Below are 19,364 nucleotides of genomic sequence, written 5' to 3'. Positions count from 1 at the left end.
ACTTGAATAGTTCAAAAATTTTGAGATTCGATTTTACAGACTTTGCTTATCGTGTCGGAAATGTTAATCATACAAAGATTAAGTTTAAATTTGGTCTGAAATTTCCGGGTTGTCACAGTACCTACCCGTTAAATAAATTTCGTCCTGAAATTTGAGTGAGGTCGTCATGGCTAACAATAAAAATGTTTTCATGACGAATATGAATTGGTAAATAGAATTTTATCACCATTGAATAATACGGATAAAACAATCCGATTACTTGAAGTGTATGAGAGAAGTTATCGTAATAGAGTGAAAAGGAGAATAGAGATTCGTATTATCTCTTGATGTAGTAACGATTGATTTTCCGGAATTTAAGGAATAGAAAATCTTCATAATTTAAATAAGATTTGATTCTTCGGAATTTAAGGAAATTAGGATTTCCTTTGATTAAATGCGTAATCTGCCTCGATTGTTATGTCTGATATTTTGCTATAAATTGACCTCTTTCGTTTCATTTATTTTCACCACTCCTATAATCTTCTTTCTTATTTCATACTTATAAAAGATTTGTGAAAATGCTTTATCCAGTTCTGATTCTTGATATTTTCTTGGCTATCATATCATTCATTCTTCTTTTTCATCTGCCACCAGAGGAGGTTATTTTCTTCTACTATTACCTCGGGATTATATTATTTTTCATTCTCCCATGTCTTTATATTGCTATACGCATTGATATACACGGTTTGTAATTTCGGAGTTGTTTTCGAGCTTTATATTTTCAATTATATTTCGGAGCTTCATGCTTTCGTTTTCTCTTCCCGACTTTAAGTCAAGCGAATAATGGTCCAGAATTCGTAGGTATGAATTTCGGAATGAACATAATTAATGTTCTAAAAAAGAAACAGTAATGGCACAATCTTACTTGTCAAATTACCAGAATACCTCGAAAAAGACTGAATCATCAAGAAAAATATTTTCTTTATATGTTTAGAGGTTAAATAGAATAAAAGAGTTATGTAACATGGTTCATGATGAGGGTATGATCTGTGAACCTTTATCACGTTCCATTAGAAACTCAGCATGACTTACTGTAATATAATCACGTTGATCAAATATCATTATATTATACTAACTCATGCTTCAATTCCTAACACTACTTCAAAAACATCCATTTTTCGAAATTTTTAGAAATTAGAAACTAAAATAGTTTCTTTTATGATGTAACACAGATAGCGTGAAGAGATAAATAATTTCGGATGATAATAGTTATGAAGATATCTTTAGAAATATCGAAGATATTTATAATGAAAGATATGATAATATCTTAGAATTTCTAATATCGAAGGATGATGAAGAAGATTTGTTCGTAACGGATTTTGAGTCAGGAGCAAGGTATTCGTTAATGACTTCAGCAGATACTGAATCATTTGTATTCTTTGAAGGAAGATTTAGTCTTTGTGATTTGTCCACATCCTCCTTCATGGTCTGCTCAATCCGTTTTTAGTTCCAAACCTTCTCTTTTTCTTAGCTTTACCACCATACTATTCTTTATCATCAAACTTTTGACTGTTAAGGTCGTTTACAGTTTTTGCTGCTTCATCAGCATTTTTCCAAAATTCGGAGAACTAGTTTCGCAGTTTGGGTGTTTTTCAGAAACTTGACCTTTGAAGTAAATAAGTCTAGGAGATAGACATTATATGTATATATATAACTGTTGGCGTAGAATTTCTGCGAAATTCGAAATACTGATTGCTAATTTCCGGTAGTTGGTATGGCAATTACCGTTACAAGATGTGGATGAGAACATGATAGGGTTTCAATGAACAATTATAATGGTTTTTCGGAGAGAGTTTAAGTCACAGATTAATGAATTTGCTGGTACATTTACTTTTAATGTGGTGGAACATGAAAGGTTCCCCAGTAACAAAAACGTATATGCCAAAGTTACAAGTCTGAAAGGTCATCGTTGACTGGTTGAACGGTTGATAATACTGGATACTTTTGAAAAGGAATTGCAAGGTTATTTTCGGTAAAAACAATGCTAATGGATCTTGCACAGATTTAAAGTCAAAGTATAGCTTTGAAAGATGTAGAGATCTAAGAATGATGTCACCGGTTCAGAGTTATGACTTGGATTCTGATCCGTCAATATCAGAATATGTAATTGAATTTGTATGAAAACGATTGTATATCGTTGTGAGCATTGTTAATAATTTTTGAATCAAAGTTGAAGAATGTACAGTGTAACATATTAATTGCGAACTTATATATTTCTCGGGTATTACCTACCCGTTAAATATTTCACAATTAATACTTTGTACAAAAGAATTTTTATTACCGTCTTTATGAAAATATATGTATGTATATTTTCTTCAGATGTAACACAGATTTAATGAGTTATAATCATATTAAGCTCATTTAATTTTCGGCTTGACTTAGAAATGATTAATCTCTAAAACATTAAAGATTACATAATCTTTGCGGAGTATTTCGCTAATGTAATCGACACTTCATTATTTATTCTTATTCCTCGTTGAAGGATGTTGATGCTCGTGGAATTTTTGTGAACCTTACAAGGCATAGATGATGTTTTCTGGAAAGTTTCGAGTACATCGAAAATGAAAATGTAAAATCAATTATGTAATTGAATAATACACTTGGTTTATTATGAAATAGAATTCATTAAGTTGAAACAGAGATTGTAGTTAACAATGGTTAAGTTGTTAAGGAAGGATGTACATCATTGCATATTAGTAATATGAACTAACCGAGTAGTACCAAACAGTTAAGATTCACACGTAATAGCTTAGTACGAAAAGATTTATTTTGATTTCAAAATTCATATATATTAAATATACATAAAATTTCTTCAGGGGAAATGAGTTAATACTTCATCGGTTATTGTTGCTAGTATTTCTTGGTAACTACGATGCGTATAACGTTGATGTTCAAGGTACATATTGTAATGTTGAGGCTTGCGGTGCGGATGTTGTTGGTGGTGGTAATGGTACTGTTGGTGTTGTTGTCGGTGGTACTGTTGATGCCGGTGATTCCGCTGGTTCTTGTAACCTTTGCACCATATTCTCCAAAGCCACTACCCGAGCGCGAAGCTCTTTGACTTCTTCTACTACACCGGGATGATTAGCGGTTCGGACGAGCGGATGAATAAGATCCAGAATTTGAGAGAGTATATGATCATGAGGAGATACTCTGAAAATGAGAGAGAAAATGGTGTCTCGAACAGGTTCGCCGATAAGTGCTTCAGGTTCTTCACCAAGAGGGCAATGTGGTGGATGGAAGGGATCGCCTTCTTCTTGTCTCCAATAATTAAGTAGGCTACGAACTCATCCCCAATTCATCCAGAATAGGTGATGACTGATTGGTTGATCCATTCCTGTTACACTGTCTTCGGAATTCAGGTGAATATCTATATCGGAATAGCTGTCGGAGTTTAAGGAATTTGAACTAGATACGGGATCCATCCTGTATAATTATGGAGATGATTTTTGATATGAATTAGATTATAGAATTTAGTTTGGTATTCTTCAATACATAATTTACATATGTATATATAATACCAAATTCCATAAATCATGGAGAAATTTTCGGAAGATGTCAGGAAAAGTTTACAGTAACAGATACGCTAAGATATGTATTTTTGTCTATACACTATTTATGCAATAAATGCAGGAAAATGTGTCTAGACTTAAGAATGATAAGCAAGTAATTTCCGACAAGAAATGATAAGAAAAACTTTTAACATGCAGACACGGTCGAAGTCCAGACTTACTTATGCATCCTAACAACTATCAGTTAGACACACTCATGCAAGACCAGGTTCGCTAGGACCAACACTCTGATACCAACTGTGACAATCGTTCCAAATTCATATGGACGAACACGTCATTCATCGATTTCATTATCAGGTATTTGACCTCTATATGATACGTTTTGTAAACATTGCATTCTTTTGAAAAGGCACACCATAAATGAATATTTAAATCAAAGGTTTTTGACATTTGATGATTTCTACATATAGACAATCACCGTAAATAATAGTTTACAATAGTACTTCCATTGACAATGCAGTCAAAATAAGATACATGGTGATGATTTGGTGAATGCAATGTTTTCTTGATAAACATGCCATGTAAGACTCCATGCACATAGCTTGTCTAACATATAAGCAAACAGCGGAAGACTTCTAGGAACCTGAGAATAAACATGCTAACAAGTGTCAACACAAAGGTTGGTGAGTTCATAGTTTTAATGTTTTATATAATCTGTACATAAAGGTGGATCACAAGATTTCAGTTGTTTCATCCAGAAACGTTTATCAAAATATTCTACAAGATTGAGCACCCTGGTAACTAAGCTTTAACGTTATAATAAGTACCCCTGTTTTAACATACATGCAACCAACATGTACAATACACGCAAACCAACGTGTACTAAACTCAAATAGCATACGTCTGTTTTATAGTTCAGGCTAGGGTTTCTATACCTGGAACAGATGGGGATGTCAAGCCCTATGGATCCATATATAACTACTCGCGCCCACCAGTTCTTATAACCGGCAGTTATTAGTTACCAAAGATAAGGGATTTTCGTTTCAAACTCGGTGTAGAATTTAGTATGCACTAGTATCCATTGCGTTTAAAATAAAGTGCATGTATTCTCAGCCCAAAAATATACATTGTAAAAGCAATTAAAAAGGGAGCAAATGAAACTCACATTAGCAGCATATAAAGTCGTTCACCAAAATGTGACCGAAACTCGGATTACCAAATAACCGTAGATCTCAACCTAGAGAACATATGTTGGTCAATAAATGTCTATCAAGCTAGGTCTAGTCATAGTGTATCACAATCCTCATGCTCGAGATCGACATACATAAGTTATCCAAAGTCGTTTCAAAAAGTCAATTTTGACAATAGTTCAACAAAACGAGACATACCTTATATAAGGAGTCATTTACTAGGTTGGTAATATTCAAAAACCCATTTTATCAATCTCGTAAACAAGTTGTTTAAATCTTAATTGCAGATTCAAAAGCAATTTCAATTAACGTCAATCATAATTCAGTTGATCATATCTCTTAATCCGTTCATCGAAACTATTCGATATCTAAATGAAAAGTCATTGATTTTTAGCCAGCTTTCCAAAAACATGCATATCATATACCTTTTACCAGTAATATATGTATTTAATTCGTGATTCATCATAAACTGTTTAACGATGAAATTTAGCATACAAGCATGCATAAATATATACTCGAGTACTAGACATGGATACACAATTAATATATAAAAGATAAAATATGCGTGCTTACTTACAATATTGAGATTCAATATTGTAGGAAAGTACGTAGACGCAACGGAGATGATAAAAACTAGGTTTGACTTACGAATAATACCCACGAATATTACCCATAATTTCCTTAGCTCTATCCCGCTCGAAAACCCATTTCAAAAATGACCCGCTCATGGCCTCGTCGTAGTATTTTATGTACTAATACTACTAATAATAATAAGATTAATAATAATAATATTAATCTTAATAATAATAATAATAATAATAATAATAATAATAATAATAATAATAATAATAATAATAATAATAATAATAATAATAATATAAATATAAATATAAATATAAATATATACGAGTGTAATATGTGTAAACAAAACTTGAGCAGAAACTGAACTTTTATAGGCAACTTTTTGGAATCTGATGCCCATGCGATCGCATGGGTTTTTAGTGTATTTTCCATGCGATCACATGGTCGCCTGATCCAGCTCAAAATGTTTTTATTTTCTTGTTTGTCGACATATTATTATATAATATATATAATATATATAATTTAAATAATTAATTATATATTATATTAAATTCATGTGCATAGTTGACTTGTAATTTTCGTTCCGATGACTCGTACGTTGTCACTCGACTTATGTCCCGGTTCCGGTTTCTCGAACGCATTTTCGTACGCTTAGAAAACTTGCAATTTACGTTTTGTGACTCGTACCTTTGTCAAAATATAGTCTTAAATTATCAATAAACTATATCATTCAAAGTGTATCTTAAACTTTCGAGTGTTTTGGTCATTTACTTCTATAAATCATTGTCTCGCTATTTGTTAATATATATATAATAACAAATCGTTTTATGACCAAGTTAATATATATTTTCAACATTCATAAACACGTTTTAAATATACGTCGCAAGTTATTCATATAATTAATATTCCAACTTATCATATATATTCAAATAAATATTTAAACCAATAAGTTTAATGTACAGTATCAAACCATTAAAACTTTGTTACATTTTCAAGTTATAGTATATATATGTATCTATTTACATATAATGGTTAGCGAATCGTTGAGAACAGCCGAAGGGTACTTGAATAGTTCAAAAATTTTGAGATTCGATTTTACAGACTTTGCTTATCGTGTCGGAAATGTTAATCATACAAAGATTAAGTTTAAATTTGGTCAGAAATTTTCGGGTTGTCACATTCGGGACCATTTCTAGTGGAGGAAATCGGTAAACGTTGGACGTTTACATCGACTTGTTTTCACCAAGGCTCTAAGGGAGATTCTGTCAGAGCACAGTTAGGAACTGTGAAAGCTCATCGGTCAGGGACCAAGTTTATTGGACGTTGGACGTCATGATGGCAGATCTTGCAAGTATGAGCAGTGGAATCAAGAGTCTCAATAACCACAACTATGGTTATTGGCGGACTTGTATAGAATCCTACCTACAAGGACATGATTTATGGGAAATAGTTGCTGGCAGTGACACAACGCCTCCACCAAAAGAAAATGCCGAAGCCTTGAGAAAATGGAAAATCAAGGCTGAGAAGGCTTTATTTATACTGAAGACTACAATCGAGGAGGATCTATTGGAGCACATCCGTGAAGAGAAAACACCGAAGGCAGCTTGGGAAACTTTTGACAAGTTATTTTTAAAGAAGAATGAAGCACGCCTCCAGCTCTTGGAAAATGAGCTCGCAGGTATCTCACAAGGAAGTTTGTCTATTTCCCAGTATTTCACCAAGGTGAAATCTATTTTCCGTGAGATATCTCAACTTGCTCCTGAAGAGAAAGTGAGTGATGCAAGGATGAAGAGAATTATCATCCATGGGTTAAGATCCGAGTATAATGGATTTATAGCCGCTGTGAGAGGATGGCCTACTCAGCCATCATTAATAGAGTTGGAGAATTTATTGGCTAATCAAGAGGCATTAGCCAAGTAGATGAATGAAGTAACCATAAAAGACGGAGAAGATGCACTCTTCACCAATAAGAAGAAAGCAACATCTCGAAGATAAGAGGCGATGAAAGAAAGTAAGACATATGGGTGGAAGGGTCACCCAAAATCAAAAGGCAACGCTTCAGGGGGAGCTCAACAAGGAAGAAGAGATCATCGCCAACAATACGGGGGAAATGATAAGAGAAAGAATGGTGAATGCTTCAATTGTGGCAAGAAGGGTCATTTTGCTCGAGATTGTAGATTCCCCAGAAGGCGAACTTTTTCGAAGGAAATGTGGCCGCCGCAAGAGATGAGAAGAAAGAGGTCACATTCGAAGCAACCATTAATGAGGAAACATGGGATGCAGAAGCTGGACTCTCTGTTGAAGCTGACATAGATGATCAAGCTCTTACAACAACTTTAAAGTTAAAAATAAACTACAAAGATGATTGGATCATCGATTCTGGGTGCTCAAATCATATGACCAACGATGGGACGAAGCTGCAAGAAATGGAGGATTACAAAGGAAAGAGAGTCGTGTTGACAGCCAACAATTCAAGGTTGTCTATTTCTCACATTGGAAAGATAATAATTCCAAGTGAAGGCGACTCTCATAAGCTCCAACTTGAGAAGGTGTATCTTGTCCCTGGCTTAAAGAAGAATTTACTGTCAGCACCACAATTGACAGAAGAAGGGAATTATTTGCTCTTTGGACCAGAAGATGTGTTCGTATTCAAGAGAGTGAAGGTGGTTGACAATCCAATTATGCAAGAAAGAAGAATAGAGTCAGTCTATGTACTATCTGCTGAAACGGCATATGTCAATAAGACTCGAAAGAATGAGATGGCTAATCTTTGGCATGAACGTCTTGTGCATGTGGGCTACAACAAGTTAAAGGAGATGATGGTGAAACACATAGTAAATGGCCTTCCTCAAATTGATATCCGAACAGATACAATATGTGCTGGATGCCAATTTGGAAAAGCTCACCAATTGCCATTCAAGGAGTCACAACATCAGTCTAAGACACCACTAGAGCTCATACACTCAGACGCCTTTGGCCCAGTGAAACAAACATCAATTGGAGGAATGAAGTATATGGTGACATTCATTGATGACTTCTCAAGGTATGTGTAGGTTTACTTCATGAAGGAAAAGTCGGAGACTTTTCAGAAGTTTAAAGAGTTCAAGAAGAAGATAGAAAGTGAGCTCAATACTAAGATCTGGTGCTTACGCACAGATAATGGAAGAGAATATTTATCGACCGAGTTCAATATGTATATTGAAAAGCACAAGATCAGAAGGCAATTAACTTGCCCCAATACTCCACAGCAGAATGGAGTGGCGGAATGCAAAAATTGCCACCTTGCCGAAACTTGTCGAAGTATGCTTCATGGTAAGAATGTACCAGGAAGATTTTGGGCTGAATGTATGAGAACGACATCATACGTGATAAATAGGCTTCTACAAACAAAGTTGGGGCATATTTCACCGTATGAAAGATTATGAAAGATCAAGCCAACTGTAAACCATCTCAAAGCTTTTGGATGTGTATGCTACGTCTTCATACTAGATCACCTACGAAGAAAATTTGATAAGAAGGCAATCCGATGCATTTTTTTCGGTTATGATAAATCAAGAAAAGGATGGAGATGTTGTGATCCAAATACTGGAAAATGCCATACTTCAAGAAATGTGGTATTTGATGAATCTTCTTCATGGTAGTCACCTCAAAAGATAGAGCTTCCAGAATCTCATGGATTAGAAGAAGTTCCAGAAGAAAAAGAAGAACGTAAAGAGCAAATAGTGGATCCAACTAAAGAAGGAGAAGAGTCGTACTCTAAGGAAACGAGTCCATGGAAAACTGGTGTGCATCAATCTGTATCCGAGGAGGTTCGTCCAAGTCAAATGGATGTCGAGGAGCATGTACAAGAATTACGGAGATCAACAAGACCGAGGCAACCTAATCCGAGGTATGCCAATGCTGCTCATGTGGATAAATCAATACCTATTGAGCCTTCCACTTATGAAGAAGCAGCACAAAGTCGAGAGTGGCAGAAAGCGATGGAAGAAGAAATTAATGCACTAACAGAAAATCAGACATGGAATTTAGTTCCAAAGCCAAAAGATGTGAAACCAATATCTTGTAAGTGGGTTTACAAGGTGAAGACTCGATCCGATGGCTCCATTGAAAGGTATAAAGCTCAACTTGTTGCTCGAGGTTTTTCGCAACAATATGGGCTAGATTATGAAGAAACATTTAGTCCGGTGACGAAAATCACAACAATTCGAGCTCTACTAGCTTTAGCTGCTAGCAAATCTTGGAAGTTGTGGCAGATGGATGTCAAGAACGCTTTCTTACATGGAGAACTTGACAAAGACATTTATATGGAGCAACCAAGAGGCTTTGAGAACAAGATCCATCTCGAGCATGTCTGCAAATTAAATAAGGCACTATATGGCTTGAAGCAGGCTCCAAGAGCTTGGTACGGGAAAATTGGTGAGTTCTTGTGATGTTAAAGCGAAGGGGTACAAAATAGTTATATTTTTACTACAAAATACTATTAAATACGATACAATTTTATACAAGTTATTTATTTATTTATAGAGTGGATATACCTAAACCTTGCTACAACACTTATAGGCAGTGTACCTAATCGTACAGTAGTGTAGTTTTTAGTAAGTCCGGTTCGTTCCACAGGGATCTTAGCCAAGTTTAACGCTATATTTTTAAAAACTATATTTGTAAAAATATAAATATATATATATATATATATATATATATATATATATATATATATATATATATATATATATATATATATATATAAAAGTAGTATTATTATTATAAAAAGGGGGTTTTTATCGTTTAATGACCGGTTTGTCGATTTTAAAACTTAAGTCGCAGTTAAAACCTAATATAAAATATTAAAAATAAAAATAACTTAATTTTAAGCGTAAAGTAAATAACGATAATGAAATTGCGATAAATAAAATGCGATAAATAAAATGACGATAAATAAAATTGCGATAATTAAAAAGTACGATAATTAAAAGTGCATTTAAATAAAATGACAGTAAATAAAAGTGCGATAATTAAAAGTGCAATTAAATATGAAATAAAGGAATTATGCTTATTTAAACTTCCGTAATCATGATGTTTGACGTGTTGATTTTAGTTTATTCCCATGGGTTAATTGTCCTTTGTCCCGGATTATTCAATATGTCCGTCTAGTTTTTGTCCATAACAGTCCATCAGTCATAAATATAAAGTGCTAGTGTCCTCGTCAAATTATCCTTATATCCGAAGTCAAATATTCTAACTAATTAGGGACTTAAACTATAATTACACCAAGTGTCCTTGTATATAATTCACCCCTGTTTTAATAAGTCCATTGACTATTAATCCATTCCCGTGTCCGGTTAAATGAACGATTATTAGTACTTATAAATATCCGGCCCATCGTGTCCGATCGAGTGTATATGGTTATTTATAGGTACGTCCAATTGTAAATCTTTATATTAAATTAACAAATTATCATTTAATTAAACAAATATAAAGTCCATTAATAACCCATAGTCTAATTTCCACAAGTGTCGTTCTTTTGTCCAAACCCCAATTATGGTACAAAGCCCAATTACCATGTCTTTAATATTTAGCCCAACATCACGATTACTTCGGCTTAAATAAGCATAATAATAACTTAGCTACGAGACATTAATTTAAAAAGGTTGAACATAACTTACAATGATTAATAATAGCGTAGCGTTACACGGACAGAATTTCGACTTACACCCTTACAACATTCGCTAACATACCCTTATTATTATTAAAATTAAAATTAAAATTATAATATATATATATATATATATATATATATATATATATATATATATATATATATATATATATATATATATATATATATATATATATATATATATATATATATATATATATATATATATATATATATATATATACGTTGAGAGAAAGGAAAGAAAAAGATGTGTTTATTTTGGCCAAAACACGCGAAATTTATAGATGTGGCCAGCATATTGGGGTCATGCGACCGCATGACATTTGTTCTTCCTGGCCATACGATCGCATGGCCAGTTGGTTCCAGTCACATGGTTTTGTTTTCTTGTTTTGCAGACGTTTTAATAAATAAATATAATATATAAATAATTTTAAGAATTATTTATATATTATATTATATTTATGTACATAGTTGACTTGTAATTTTTGCTCCGTTGCGTCGCGCGTTGAGAGTTAACTCTGGTCCCGGTTCCGGATTTTAGAACGTCCTTGCGTACAATTTAATATCTTGTATTTTGCGTTTTGCGGCTTGTACTCTTGTAATTTTGAGACGTTTCTCACCAATAATTTGAACCACTTTGATTGTACTTTGTACTTTTTAGCTTTTTGGTCGTTTGCGTCTTCAAATCGTCGAATCTGTCTTTTGTCTTCACCTTTTATTATTTAAACGGATATCACTTGTAAATAGAACAATTGCAACTAAAAGCTTGTCTTTCTTGAGGGATAATGTTATGAAATATATGTTCGTTTTTAGCATTATCATCTTGGTACAAAGTGGTTTCACAGTTGCTCCTTCAGATTCTAGTTTATTTGTGAAACAAGATCAAGGAAAACTAGCCATAGTGGTAATATAAGTGGATGACTTAATCATCACGGGAGATCACTATGAGGAGATCCAAAGAACAAGAGAGAATCTGTCTATCAGATTTCATATGAAGGAGCTTGGAGAACTCAAACATTTTCTTGGACTCGAAATAGAGCAGAAAAGAGAAGGATTATTTCTGGGACAACAGAAATATGCGTGAGATCTTTTACAAAAGTACGGAATGCTTAATTGCAAACCTATTTCAACTCTGATGGATCCGAATACAAAACTACGAGCAGATGAAGGAAAAAGTCTTTAAGATGTTACCATGTATCGAAAGTTCGTCGGAAGTCTTATTTATCTCACACTAAGCCGGCCAGATATATCTTATGCAGTTGGAGTGGTTAGTCGATACATGAGCAATCCGAAGAAGCCTCACCTTGATGTTGTACGATGCATCTTAAGGTATGTTAAAGGTACTATTAACTTTGGCATTTTATATAAGAGAACAAAAGAATGTCGGGTGACTGGATATTGTGACGCCGATTACGCTGGAGACTATGATACATGACGGTCAACAACTGGATACATGTTTAGGGATGGCAATGGATCTAAAAATATCCGAGATCCGCTGGTACCCGCGCCCGTGATGGGCGGATAAAATCAAAAATTTTTACCCGCGGGTGGGTGATGGATTTAATCTTGTACCCGCTAGCGGGTCGCGGGCGGGTGATGGATGTATTACATCCGTCGCGGGTAAAATCCGATCCGCGGATCCGATACGCCCGTTTGAAGAATCCGCGGATATACCCATTAAATATCCGTTAAATATCCGTGGATCCTTACATTATTGTAATATTCATTGACTTTAAAAAAATTTCAAACAATAACATCGAAATTGGTGATCGATCACTATTAAATTCCGGTAGTTTGATGCGTGCAAGTAGTACTAGACTACTAGTATAACGTATTTTGAGTAATTTAACTTATATTGGTGTAGCTTCTAATAGAACAGGGTTGGCCAGGCTCGTGTTATAGTCTCTTTTCTGCATTCTTCATTTTCCAGTATTAGCCTAAATGTAATTTAAGGGCCTGTTTGTATGTAATGCGCATCATACGTTGTAAATATTGTTTATCTTTATAAAATTTATAGCTTTTTAAAAAAAAAATTAGATACGAATGTAGTACTAATTTATGAAAAAGATCTGCGGGTAAATCCGTAGCCCGCGAATATCCGCGGGTACGGGCAATGGATCCAAAATTAAATCCGATAATGAAGATCCGCGGGTTGATGGGTTAACAAAAAATTCCGAGGGTACGGGTGATGGATCCAATGGATCCGCATCCGCGACCCGCGGGTGCCATCCCCATACATGTTTAGTCTTGGATCAGGAGTAATATCATGGTGCAGCAAGAGACAACCAACAGTATCCTTGTCAAGCACTGAAGCAGAATATAGATCGGCATCATCAGCAACACAAGAAATTACATGGTTGAAACAACTAATGGAAGATCTTCATCAATCAACAGATTATCAAGTAAATCTTCTTTGCAATAACCTATCAACTATACGACTAGCAGAGAATTCAGTCTTTCATGCAAGAACAAAACATATAGAAGTGCACTATCATTATGTTCGCGAGAAGGTCTTTGAAGGGAAAATCAAGATGATGCCAAAAAAGACAGATGAACAGGTTGCAGATATATTCACCAAGAGCCTAAATAAACCAAAGTTTACAAAATTCAGAGAAGCACTTGGAATGGTCTGCAAGACATCGTTGGAAGAAAATTTGCATTGAGGGGGAGTGTTAAAATACAATGCAAATTTGGTATTAGTAGATGTATATATGTAAAATATCTAGATATTAATATGTATAAGAAAATATCTAGAATTTAGAATATGGTAGGAAAAATCTAGAAATTTGTATTTGTTAGGAAAAACCTAGATATTTGTATGTGTAGAAAATATCTAAATATTTATCCATGGAAATATCTAGTTTCTAGAATGTTCCATGGGGTAGTATAAATATGGGTGATGAGTAGTTCATTTGTGTAAGGTGTGAGTAAGTGAAGTGTGAAGTAGAGAAGAAGTAAGAAGTGAAGAAGAGTTAGAAGTAGAAGTTGTGAAGAAGTAAGAGTGTGAGTTGAGTCCATAATATTGTAATTGTTTCTTTGTATTAATAAAAGTGTTCTTTGTTAAGTTTCCCGGTTAAGCCTCAGTTTGTGTTTAAGTTCTTAGTGCACTTGTGTTGTGTCTATTATATGGTCGGCTTTGCCGCCTAAGTGATATATGGTCGGTTATACCGCCTGAACGATATATGGTCGACACTGTCGCCTAAGTATTATTGTGCACTAAGGATTTATAAAATTAAAGGCTAACCAACGTCAAAGTGTTGGTGTAGTGAGTGAGTATAACCTAGGTCCTCTATAGTGGGTATGTTGGGCTCGTCGAAGCTTCCAACACAACGTACATCCCATAAACCCTTATATTCACATCTCACGAATTCCTTTGATCATGTCGTCGTCACTATCAACGGAAAAACAAATCGTCTCCGGTTTTCCGGTCGCGTCAAACATAAACCACAACCAAAGTCACACACCTGATTTTGAGAATTTTGATAAAATATATTCTATTATACTGTTAATCTCTGTTTTTTGCATCGCTTTATTCTTTATCATCTATGGATTAACACTGCCGAATGACGTCCCAAAAGTTCACGTTGATGTTGCTCTCACTCGATTCACGCTCTCACCAACAAACCACACTTTGTTTTACAATCTTACGACAAACATGACGTTTCGAAATCCTTACAGACAACTAAGGATATATTTTGATAAAATTGAAGCCAATCTGATGTATCAAGGACACTGGACAACGATTAGGGACCACACGGATTCCCGATGTGTTTTACTTGCGGCATAAGGAGGAGAAAAGTATTGTGAATGTGGTAATTAGAGGTCAACATGTACTGCAACTTAACAATGGTGATGAGGACTTGGTTTACGCGTCCGAAAATAAGAATGGTGTTTATAAAATTGGTGTGAAAGTGAGACTTGTGATGAGGTCTAAAGACATATTTCCGGTGTCGAAAAGATATAAACGTGAGATTATGTGCTATAATTTAGACGTACCATTGAGTTCTGAAGGTAAGATTTCGTACGTGAAATTTGATAATACAAAGTGTTCGTATGAGGATTAAACTTTTTAACAGGACTATATATGAAGATGAGTTGACAGATAGTGATGCTTTTGATTAGGTTTGTTTGATATTATTAGTTTTGAATTAAGAAAGTTAGTAGATATAGATTCAAGTTATACTTATGGAAATTTGTTTATTGATGCTTTGATTTTTTTAGTTTTGATTTGATATTAATAACGTTGGAAACTTATTTTTAAGTGTTGATTTTTATTTTAGTTTTTATTAGATTGATATGTTGCCTTATTAATCAAGGTATTGATATATTCACCATATTTCTTACATTATTTTACCATATATAACGCATTAACAGTTTATATGTTACAATATATTTACATATTAGAAAAAAAATTATGAATAGTACCAGAGGCATCTATATTATATACCTATATTTAAAATGTAGAGGGGAAATGAATAGTACTATTCCTTTTTCAATTTCCACAAACTTAACCCCATAACTTTCATTAAAATACAAATCGAACCCCCATTTTATACGTATATTTTTTCTCAAATTTTACAAGCTTAACCCCCTAACTTTTATTAAAATACAAATCGAACCCCCACTTTACTAACTTTTTTTTTCTTTCTAATATACAATTTTCACAAACTTAACCCCTAACTTTTATTAAAATACAAATCGAACCCCCACTTTATACGTAAATTTTTTTTAAATTTCACAAACTTAACCCACTAACTTTTATTAAAATACAAATCGAACCCCCACTTTACTAACTTTTTTTTTTAAAATAAAACCCGAACGCTAAAAGAAGCAACTTTCACAAAAGGAACAACCCTTCAATGTTATGTCGAAAAAAATTCTTTTTTACAAAATAGATCAAGATTTTTTTTTTTTAACTCGCATTCAAAACGGAGCCCCCGGCGCGAAGCGAGGGCTCCACAACTAGTATTAAATAATAGACAAAAGTTATGAATAGTATCAGGGGTATTTTCGACTTTTCACTTTTTTTTATTTTACTTTTAACTAAATTTCATTTTACCAACAAAAGCCCCCACATTTTTTTGAAAAATTCAAATCGACCCCCTAAACAGGGGGGTAAAGTATCAAATAACCATTTTCATAAAAAATCTTAAATAAACTCCACCCAAATATTCAACGGGTCATATCTTCTCGCTCGCAACGAGTTAAATTTTTCCGACACCATCGTTAAACTCGAAATAATTTTAGGAACACAATGTCACTAGCTATACGCAAAACGGACGCTTTTTAAAAAACGCTAAATATTTGGGGTACTTTTCATACACGTTGATTTTGCGTTAAATTTTTAAAAACCGACAATTCCATAGCGAAACGCGGAGATGCACATATATTGTTAATTTAAAATAACATTTAAATCTCTCACGGGTTATACCTTTTAGTTCGACTCGAGTTGCGCTTCAACGACATCATCGTTAGCCACAAAATAATTTTACTAAATGCAATAAAAATACATTAAAAATCGAACCCGGCGCGAAGCGAGGGTTCAATAACTAGTTAATACATAATTTATGATAAATGTAGTAATTTTTTTTTAATATATCACTACTCTATTAATCAAATAAAGTTTGATGATAGGAGTTTACTAATGATAATTCTAAGAGTTATCTTTAAAAAATTTGAACATGCAAAATCACGCAGAAATATACTAGGATTTACTAGATTTATAACTCATCCCGTTACCAAAAAGACGTGGCAGAGAGATTAGCAAAATTGTTAATGCTCACACGAACAATAAAGCTTCCTTTAGATATTATTGACTTGATACGAGTCCCGATTAAGTTCCCGATAAATTTACCGAAAGGTTTTGAATTGGAAAAGAAAGTAAGAATTTGGGTGCACGAATGGCAAAATTTGCCTTATATATCACCATACAAATACAAATATGTTTTTTTTTTTTGGTCACCCAATAGTGATCAAGCCTAGAAATGGACAGTAGCTGTGTTACATGAACTGCTGCATCTTCTTGTATCAAATAAGACCGAAAAAGGAGAATTTATTGGCTTTAGGGAATTATTTAGAGTTCGGGCCAAGGTTTAAAAAGGCTTTGGTGCACCATCCGGGAATTTTTTATGTTTCTATTAAAATCAGAACACAAACGGTGGTTTTACGGAAAGCTTACAAGTAGGATCTTTTGGCTGACAGGCATTTATTAATGGGAATGAGGTATTAGTATCTTCAATCTATGAACCAAAAGGTGAAAGTAAAAAGATTATAAGGACTTGTACGAGTTAATGGTAGTAACAAACAAAATGGTTCTTCTGCTAGAGGGGGTTAACGTCTAGTGGTGGCAAAATGAACGGGCCGGATAATGGCTTTGGGTCGGAACGGGCCATTTCTTAGTACAGGTCCAAATGGGTAGGACTTGAATAATGGATGATTTATGTATCTACATAGCAAAAAATGTTTAATCACCGATAGCTATGTCAGAAGGGGGAGATGCGTACCTGATGAACCCCATTTGTGAAGGTAATAAGTGTGGTAAGTATTTGTTGAAAACAATTGAAGTTCCTTGCATATGGTTTATATATTTTCTTCGTAAAATTAAAAAGTTTACCCGCCTTTCACATTATCACTACATAAATTAATCCAGTGAAGTGGGTAAATCTAGTGTTATTTGAGTGATAACTTTTAAAGTTATGTGTGTGATTGGAGTAGTTTTAATTATGTTCATTTGGTTGGAAATGAAACTTAGAATCCAACAAATCAAGTAAGGTGAAACCATAGAGACAATCAGACAAATCACCAAAGCAAATTAAAAGGAGACAAGTGGTCCAAGTTGTACAAATGGTCCTAACTGATTTAGTGTATGTTTGTTAGGGAACAACCTTCTTACAGTTTGTTAGGGAGCAGCCCCTTACATCTCCAGCTTTTATTTTGACTCTTTTTTAGGGTTTAGAATAGTCTAGAACTTGATTCATCTATAAAAAGAGGTTCTTAGAATGTAACAACACAAATATGTTGAATATGAGTTTTAATGGATTGACATCCTTAGACCGGCAGGTTCTACTCGCTGTTTTATTTCTTGTTTTTATATTAGTTCAACAAGGCAGTCCAGCTTGTTAATAATATGTTTTACACTTGATTCACATCACATAGTTATAATCTGCATTACTACACTAAGCTATGTTTAAGCTTACTATTTAATTTATTTGTTCTCTTATACATGTAATTGGATTTACTTGCTGCAGATACAGTGTGAACTACAAAAGTGCACAGAGAATTCGCTGATACCATGTCGTTTGCTGTTACTTTCTCCCAACTGCGAGGTGACAGTTCTCTATTATTCCTCGTGTAATATTTATTCATGTTTTGACTTATGGCTCCATTTGAGAATCCTTTTGTTGTCTACAATAACATTTTAGAAAATGCGCAATTATGTTTAGAAACCGTGTTAATTAAACAAATAATTACGTGAAACCATAAACTGTTAGATCTTGCCTAATCTATACATGTATGTATACAATATGCATATTTTATATTCTAGAAGTTGAAAACCCCTTTGATGTTATCTGGGTTCAAAATAAAAAATAATACTCCGTAGCATATAGAAAATTGCAAGAGTACAGTAGTAACATTCTTTGTTGTTGTTGGTTCGCATTCTACCTCTACTACTACGACTACTACAACTACTAGTCTCTAAATGTTTGTACAGTCTATAAATGTTTGAGCGATCGAATAGAATAGTCGTTGACCCTTTTGAAAGTTGGTTGCTAATTATGTGACCGTTCTAAGATAGCATAGTTGTTAGGGTCTTGATATTCCCACAAAACATAGTAAGTTCAAATCCCCCTAAAATTATATCCAGGTGTGGTCAGGAAAAAGGGCGAGGGTGGCAAGGGATAACTTGGTTAGGCCGCATACGTATGCGTAGAATTTTTCGTCTCCCTCGGAAAGCCTGAACATGGAAGGCTTTATCCACTTACTAACTAAAATATATTATGGATGATTTGAAACAGGTTTTCAACAAAGAAAGAAGTGACGAACCCTGAAGACAACGACATTCGGTTCCAATGCTCAGATATGGACCTCATAAATTAGATACCGATTCCATGTGAGTTTATATATTCTTCACAAAGCCTCTAAAATAAGTTTTTTAAAGAGTATAAGCACATGTCTCATTTATTCTTCACAAAACCTCTAAAATGTTTTTTAAAGGGTATAAGTAGGGATGACAATGGATCTGCTATGAATCGAGTGATCATATATTCATATTCATATTCATTTAAGTTTTTAAAATCCATGTCCATATTCATTTGAAAAATATTCATCCATCTAAATACATATCCGTTGGGTTATGCAGGTTAA

At 34.0% G+C, this 19,364-nt stretch overlaps 1 pseudogene; it reads left to right on the top strand.

The window, feature by feature from the left end:
* LOC139853561 (protein WHAT'S THIS FACTOR 9, mitochondrial-like) overlaps positions 1-19,097 on the top strand; it is a 50,967-nt pseudogene extending 31,870 nt beyond the window's left edge.
* The last annotated feature ends 267 nt before the right edge of the window (positions 19,098-19,364 follow it).

Source organism: Rutidosis leptorrhynchoides, chromosome 6, assembly GCF_046630445.1.
Source record: "Rutidosis leptorrhynchoides isolate AG116_Rl617_1_P2 chromosome 6, CSIRO_AGI_Rlap_v1, whole genome shotgun sequence".
Taxonomy (NCBI): Eukaryota; Viridiplantae; Streptophyta; class Magnoliopsida; order Asterales; family Asteraceae; genus Rutidosis; species Rutidosis leptorrhynchoides.
Note: the sequence above shows the minus strand (reverse complement) of the source record. Positions and strands in the feature narration are given on the sequence as shown.